The sequence below is a fragment of the Haemorhous mexicanus genome, chromosome 7 (genome assembly GCF_027477595.1).
Source record: "Haemorhous mexicanus isolate bHaeMex1 chromosome 7, bHaeMex1.pri, whole genome shotgun sequence".
NCBI classification, from domain to species: Eukaryota; Metazoa; Chordata; class Aves; order Passeriformes; family Fringillidae; genus Haemorhous; species Haemorhous mexicanus.
Window position 1 is genome coordinate 15,768,287 of NC_082347.1, and position 8,614 is coordinate 15,776,900.

Below are 8,614 nucleotides of genomic sequence, written 5' to 3' on the forward strand. Positions count from 1 at the left end.
GTTCATTCTGGCAACTCTTTTGAAAGACGCTTGCATGTCATGAAGAGAGTTGCTAAGCTGAGCTGAAAACTGGTTTCGTAGTATAACTGTGTTTTAAATTATACAAAGCCTTCCAAGAGAGGCTGTGTTAGCTTTCAGGTTTCTGTGCTTGTGCTCAAGCTAAAGAGCAATTTAGCTTGGACCAAAATAACTTTATGGTTCAGACTGCAGCCTTTCTTCTCCCAGACTTTTGCACTGACAACTTGAAACTACATTCCTACCTACATTCTGAATCCTTTTACAAACCCACAAAAGCCCCATCAATGTTTGAGTTAGATCACTGAAATATGGGTTGAGAAGCACAGATTTTCTGAGCTGCATGCTGTTTGAGGCTGAAAGAGTATTTTAGGGAAACCTCTCTGTCTTCTTGCACTCTTTCCTGGCATGCTGCTTTCAGTCACTGAATGTGGGGTTTGATACACCTTTGGACTGACTCATAATGGCCATACTGTTTATGCTCAGAAAATAGGTCTGAGTTTCTTTGGTATTGAACTTAAGAGTGCTGCCATGGGGTTTTTTTGTTCATGGAGTAAGCAACCATTATCACTGTTGCCTTGTTTGCAGTATACCAGAGCAGACTGAGATCTCTGTAGCTGTCTAATGATAGTACAAGTTCCAAGTGTTGCCCAAGGAAGTTTCTCTCTGAACTGAGAAATAAATAGCTCTGCACTCTCACTCTAAAAGAAATCCAAGAAAGTAACTGTGTCACAAGTCAAAGAATTTGAAAACAAATAGACTCTGTGGGCTTGTAAGTATGTCCATGGTCAGGAATATAATAGCAAAAGTTTGTCCTGATTGCATGGTTCGGATGTTTTAAACTTCATTTAAATGAAGACAGAAGAGACTGTATTTCTGTTTATCTCTTCTCCCTGACTATTACTTATTATAAATAAATACTAAAAAAGTAGCATTTTTACCTCTTGAGTGAAAGGCAGCAGCAATGCATTTGTTTAGAAAAATATATGTGCATTAAGGGCAAATGCTTAACTTTTTGGCTGAAAAGAGTTTTGTTTTGGTGGGGGGAACAAGAGAGAATAAGAATAATTATTAAATTACATTTGGTAACTGAAGCTGCAAGAAGGGGTAGAAACACACAAAGAAAATGTTTTTGTGACCAGGGAGAAATGCCTCTTAAATGTCCATTTTTTTGTTGAGGTGTTCTGTGGTCTTAAGTTTCATTACTGAAACTCTGCTTAGAAAAGAGCACATTAATTTTTCTCCCTAGGAAATGAAGTAGCTGAGTCATTCACTGGAAGTGAGATAAGGCCTGCCTAAATCTGATGATCATGAATCCACTTGTTTATTACGCAGGGAGAGGTCAGTCACTTCGTAGTGGTGACATCCTTTCAGTTTGTACAAGAAGGAAACTAAGGTTGTGTGCAAAATCACTCAACTATCTTGGGGACTGAAGCCCATACTCAAGGCTTGATGTTGTTCATGTGCTTTCTTTTTTCAAGTACATTTTTAGCCATCTGGAAGGAGCAGATAGAGTGCAGTGCCCAGCATTCTCTATCACATATATGAATTTCAGGATATTATTTCAGTGAAAGTTTCTTACAGTAAGTAGACATGACATGCTTGTCTATGTTTGTCTGCTGTACAGCAAAATTATCCCCCAATTATGTTTTTGTGGTTTGCAACATCATCTGCAAGTCATGAGCAGGAATGCCAGTTCTGAAGGGAGTAGGCAGAATCATAAAACTAAAGTAAGAAACTGCAGTTTGACTTTCTGAGGATTGGTGCCAGTATTTATCACTTCACGCAGGTTTCCTTCTGGGGTGTGTGTGTATTCAGAAGGGTTACTCTTTTGCTTTTTAAACTCTGAAAACTATTTTTAGCTGTCCACATTTTTATTGAAACAGAACACTGACATTTTCTTGTATTCATACTGAATTATTCACAAGTTCACCCAAAAAATTAAGCTGAGTATATTTGTTAAGCAAATTCATGGCATTACCAGAAAATGGAAGTCCTACTACATTTGCATTGCTCTAATGCTTAGAAATGTTAGGCAAGTTAAAACACGATACCAGCATGGAATAAAAATTCTTTGCTCCAAAGAGCTTGTTATCAAAGTACAAAGAGACAAGAAATGGAGGTGTACTGGCAGGAGAGAAGCAGATAAAATCAGACACTATAGATCAGTGGTGTCAGCATGGCCAGCAGGCTGTGTGTGCCTGTAGCCCAGCTATTGTCAATGTCTCTTGTTGCCACCTGCCACCAGCATGCAGAACTGCATGGAGACAAGCAAATCATGCATGGTGGAAACTGTTCAGAGAATGATGAAAATGGGCATCACTGGCTGACAGGATGAGAGAGCTGGCAAGCCAGAGCTGTCTGAATGATGATAGATAAGCTGGAGGTGGAGAATCTATCAAGGCTTCTAAAAGTGAAAATCAGAATATCTATCTGATTTGGGAGAAAAGAAGGCTGGAGGGCTGTCAAAGAAGGGGATGCAGGGCAACAACCGTTAAAGAAGGAAGCTGGGAGAGGATAGGACCAAAATGAAAGGGGCTTGGACCCAGCTGTACACAGTCTCACTTTGAACTTTGCATCCTGTCTGCAAACTTGTGATAACTGTCCTGTACTTTCCATTAATTAAGGCTGGAGTAAAAGGATGTCATAGCAACTGAAACAGAAGTCACTGAGGATCCAGAGGAGCCATTTAGCAGAGTAGGTATTAATAAAGGCCACACTGCAGAGCTAAACAGAGAAGAATGTGTTCATTTAGAGGCCCTGTGTGGACACTTGGGAAATCAGAGTCCATGGTGATAACAGGCTGGATGACAGCCCTAGCAGAAGAGTTTATAAAGAAACAGACATATGGCTTTATGCTTCTGTACACTGAGAACCTCTGATAGCATATCTGCACTGCATTCTGCTCTAGCTTAAGCATTAAGTCTGTTTGATTTCAGACTTGGTGTGAAGAGCTTTGAGTTGCAGCAGGGACAAACTCCTCATAATGTGTCTGTTCTCAGTGGCTATTACAGAATCCTGCCCGAATCTTGTACATAGTTGCAGCTGAAGCAGAATTTGGTGCAGGCTACTGCTGGCTCTTTGGTCTTGTGTAGGACACTGAAATTTCTTACAGACTCAGATGAAATATTCTCTGGCAATTTAATTTTCACTTGCTCATAGGCTCTTTCCAGAAACAATTCAAATACAAGATTTTGGAAATTCAGTTATGTTAGCAAGTGGTCTGTTTCTTGCTTCTCATTCTGCTCCAGTTTCTGAAAGCACTAGGCACAGTGCAGTCTAGAACAGCAAAATAGGGCATCTGCAATGGCTGGGAACTGCTGACACTTGAGATGCCTGCTTATTAGTGCACCAACAGAATTTCCTCCCAACAGTGACTTGACAATTGTGGTTTGCTTTTTTTCACCTACATAACCACTGATGGTATTTCTTGAAATAAGATTTCTTTCGCAGAGATGTTGTAAGACAAGATTTGTGTGGCAGAAAAAGTAATTGTATAGCCATCAGGGCAGCAAAGGTATTCTCTGCAGATAATTTGTGGATAATAGTGCTATTATCTAAGGAGAAGAATGATAATTCTTTAATACCAAGTGACATCCCACTTTGTTTACCCTCTGGTTATCATGAACTATTATTTCTCAAATACCAGGATTTAAATTCTGTTTGCTGTGTGTGAATAAAAATTGCTTCATAGTGTTCATCTTTCCTTAGTCTATTCATCCAAGATCTCTCTCCATTACTGTCCTCTGTCTTACCTGGCAAGACATTTCTGCAGCCCCTCCCACAAGAGGCTCAAGTCACTGAGTTTTGTGTATTTCATAAGTAACTACCACATAAACAGATGGGAATAAAAAACCAACAATAAAAACCAAACAGTACCAGTAGTTCTTCCTATAAGCAGTGCAAGTTCTCCTGGCACTGCTGTGCACCTCTAGTGGCAGCCAGCATTTCAGTAGGGGGAAAATGCTTGATACAATTTCTCTGCAATTTTCTTTCTCACCCCTTCCCTGTCAATAATCCTCCTCTTATTGGCATAGTATAGTAACTGAAAAACACACAGTTCTGCTGTATCTCTGCATTAGCACATCTTTCATAATGCAAAGATTTTTTTCAGCAAAAATTACAAAGCAGCTTCAACACCACCATATGCTGATCCCACATTTCAGCCCACTGTAGACTGACTTGTATGTGATAGAGACATGTTTATTAAGGGGAAGAGAGTAACAAGGGAAATTTTCTTTAAGTTTTGTATCTAATTATTGCCAAAAAGATGAGGCATTTTTTCTGCAATGATACAGCAACTTTTCAATTGTTTTTTAAATATGATTTCTCCCTACCACCAGTAGGCACTAAGCTGCACCAGCACTATCAGCTTTAATTCACACATGTGAGAAGGAGAGAGCTCTTATTTGGGAACTAGAAGTAGGGAAGCTTCCAGCTGAAACTGTTTGAAAAGAGTTTGGCTAACCAGCGTTCCTTGGAGAAGGATAGGCTTTGAAAGAGGTTAAGCCATAGGGAAGGATGAATCTGAGGGCTCACTCCACAAATCAGGGTTAAGGGGCTTTTTTTGGTGGCACTGCAAATCCAACTTGGCTGGTTTTGAGAACATTTTGTGCAACTACTTTGTGTTCAGATTCTGTGAGGAAGGACAAGAGGGACAGAGGTGGGCTGATCCTTTGAAACTAGCTGCCCTTGAAGCCATGAACCCCCAGAGGAAGCTGGAAACACAGCTGGGGGAACTTGGGAGAGAAGCTGCTGGTATGTGCCCTCCACAGACTTGCAGCCTAATGCCATTTACAGGGCTACTGTAAATGGACTGTTGGAGAGATCACTGATGGAATCTTTTCATCTCAGTGGAAAAGATTTTGGTTTTGCTAAGTATTAGAAAAAAATCTTGTGTTTGAAGGAACTTTTCTAAGCCATCCTTTTTGGTCTGGCCCTTCTGTACTTGGCCCAGCCCTGGGATTCTCCCTCTCCTGCTGTGGGGCTCAACAGCCCAGAGTTAGAGCTTGCTGGCTGCACCCTACAGTTTGTGCCTTTGCTGTTCACCAGAGATCTTGGCTACCCTACAAAATTAGAACTACACATGAGGTGAATTATTCAATTCTATAGCACAATAGAAACCATGTTGATTTGATTTACTGTTTTCTATTTTGTCTATTGATCTTTAAGGAGTCCCAAGAGTATGCTCTCATGAAAGGCCATACAGAACTTTGTATTCAGTTTAACAATTTTATTTACAAAGGGTCTTCTTGCCTCCTGTGTCCCCTTGCCAAGTTGCTGCAGGCATGAAGAACTAAATTTAATTTTATGATTAATAAAGCACAGAGAAGATACATATTGCCCAGCTCTCTCCCTGTCTTGTTTGGGGTGCCAAAGTTGCAGTGCACTCTCTGAGAACACCTAAGTAGTGGCAGAGCTCCCCTCTGACAGATCTTATCTGTTAAAAGGCAAAAAGAACACAGATGGTTGAAACCAGAGTTTTGTGTAAAACAAGCAACCAGTTTTTACCTGCATATCTAAGCAGATGTATTTGTTGCAGGTACCAGTACAAAAATAGGGACCTAAAAATGCTTCTGAGAGAAACATGTTTTCAGAGGTTGCAGCCACTGAGAAGCAATACCAAACTAGATACCCAGGGCTCACACTATCCATGGGGAGCTGTCGGGGGAAGGCTGCTGTGGACTCAGATTTTATAGTGTGATTTTGCCTTTTGAAAGGCAGGTAGTACAAATAAATGGACACTCAAATGAAAAATCCATAGTTCTTCCCTTTATCCTCACTTATAGGATTACCTAGCATGTCTAGAGGGCAAGCAGAGCATATTTTGAGCACTGAGAGTTGTCTCCCCCAAGATGTTTTCAGGAATTGTTGCTATCATTTCCCACAGCACAATGGGTAAAAAAAATACAATCACTCAACTTACTAACAATACCAAGCAACTTTGTTTTATGAATGCCTCCTTTGTGGTAACTCAAATCCCAGACCTGTGTCTGCACTCAAAGAAAAGTGGGACTTTACCTTTCTCATTTCTGAGTAGTCTGTTCCTGTTTCCATATGCTGGCCTTGGAAACCTAGGTGATCTTTCAGAGTTTAAAGAATCCCAGGTGAGCCTTTGTAAAGGTGCCTCAAAGTCACTAATGCTAGCTGACCATGTCCCTGGTGTTCTAACTCTCCCAGCATTTGCTAAAAGCAATCTGTTTACCTCGTAGGCAGCAGATTACCTGTTCTTGCAGTGCACCCTGTATTCCTGGAGATGAGCTAACACCTAATTCCCCCCAGAGCTCCCAGCCAAAGAAGAGGAAAATGAGTTCTTTTCCCATCATTGTGAAAGAAATCTTATACACATTTGGACTTTAATTAAATTTTATCCAGACATTATCTTTCCCTTTTTCTGTTAGACAATTTTCTCAGTTTCCTGGAAGGGTCCCAGAGTCTGTGGTCTTTCTGCTATTTTTGCCTGTAATTTATAAAAAACTGTGAACAGAAGTAAATTATCAGCAGCAAGAGGTTGCCTTGGGTCTGTCTGAGCTGGAGCTCACTGTGACACCACAGCCCTCCCCTCCCTGTGCTGTGCTGGTACCCAGAAAGGTGCTGCTCACAGCCCAGGGCTTTGGCTCTGCCTGAGCAGTGCTGGCACTGCAGCACTGCTGTCTCTCCAACATTCCCCCCTTCCCTGTGGGCTGGGGGTGGGCAAGATCTTGGTAGGGGCCATAGCCAGGAGAGCAGATCCAGCTGACCAAAGGGATATTCCATGTCATTATGATGTCTGCTCAGCAATGAAAGCTAAGAGAAAGGAGGATGCAGGGGGCATTTGTTATTGCAATGTTTGTTTTCTGTGATAACTGCTTTGCCTACTGAGGCCCTGCTTCCTGGGTATTGGCTGGCCTGCTGATGGGAAGTAGAAAATAAGTATTTTTTTTTCCTCTGCTTCCAAGCACAGTCTTTGCTTTTGTTTTATTAAACTGCCATTATCTTGAGCCACAGGTTTTTTCTATCTAATTTTCTCCTTCCCTCCTCATCCTGCTGAGGAGGGGGAGGGAAGAAGTAGCTTGGTAGGCAGCTGGCATGCAGCTGAAAGCAGGACTCTCAAGGTGGGAAGGCTGTTCTCACCATAGTTCAGTGTGATAGAATTCTGAGAGATTAATGCTAGAAAGGCTTTCCTTTCTCTAGAAGTTACTGAAGGGCAATTCAGACCTGGGCCATAAGTCAGGTGAACTTTCTGCATGTTTCACTCACAGAACTTGTGGCAGAAATGTTGGAAAGCTTTAGAATGAGCTGATGCCTTTGGAAAGTACCTGGGGTCATAAACGGTTACATTTTCTCCATTAGGCTTCCCAGAAATACAAGAAAGGTAAGCTTTTGGTAGAGAATAAACAAGAGAAAGAGAGAGGCCAAATTTCCCTCCTGATCCACAAGTCTAATTATTGGAATTATTAATCTAATGTTATGATTAACTTCAAGTGAAATAGCCTTAACTATAAATTAAAACAATTATTGCTCAACAGAATACTTAGAACTGTTCTCTCTGGTTTAACACTGCATATAAAGCAAAGAAAACCTGAAAGAAAAAAAACTTTTGTGAGTGTATTGCTGCATGTTTTTGTCTGACTCCCTGAGCCCTAGGGACAGAGTGAGATATCTCATACTTCAAATATTGTACAGTTGTAGGATGATTGCTCTCCTTCCATGGAAGTGGAGTCATCACACATAAAACAGGGCAGCTGAATCGCCTCTAGCAATTGGCCATAAAGAGGATCACCAACTAACATCATATGAGAACATCTTCACTGGCCATGAATCTGAGTGTTAGGTCCCATTTTCAGAAATAGTTTCCCTAGCTTGCAAGAGCCTAGCATTCAGAGAAGCAGAGTCCTAAGGCTAAGGAAGGATACCAAATGAGCAGCCCTCTTTGGACTAGCATCTGCTTCCCAGTGGGAAAACGTTCTTTCTCTCCTTTACACTGCATATTCTTTCATTCTTTCAGGAACTGCTGAACTAATCAAAGTAATCCCTCTGCAAAGGCATGTATATCAACACCAAATCTAATGAAGCAGGAAGACAACTTCTATAATGTCTAATTTACTTTAAAAATACATATTTATTCTATGACTTGATTACTGCGACAAACATATTACAGGCTCTCCTAAAAATGCCAAAAACATCAGTGCTTCCAGGCTAATTGGAAATGAAATATTTTTCAGTGCATTAACTTGTTGTTAAGATGAGAGGAAATAAGAAGGAAGAAAAATGCCATTTGTGACCCAGGGAAAAGGAGAACTTTATGTAGAAGCTGTATGTAAAGAGATTGAATGTTGGCATTGTCCAAAACTAAGACATAAAGCAGAAAACTAATGAGAAAGTCAAGTCAAAGATCACATGTGATCTAGTATTTATGCTTGTCTTGAAGATTGTATGTCTGAAACTTTGTCTTATCAGTTTGACAAGATCAGGATGCAACTGTGCAACTCCTTTGAGTACAGAGTTCGCACATGGAAGACCTACCACTGTCTCATTTTTCTGCACATCAATCATTTCTGTACTTTTTGCTCTATTCCTCGATAAGCTTCCTTTGAAGGAAGCCATTGCCAGTTTCATA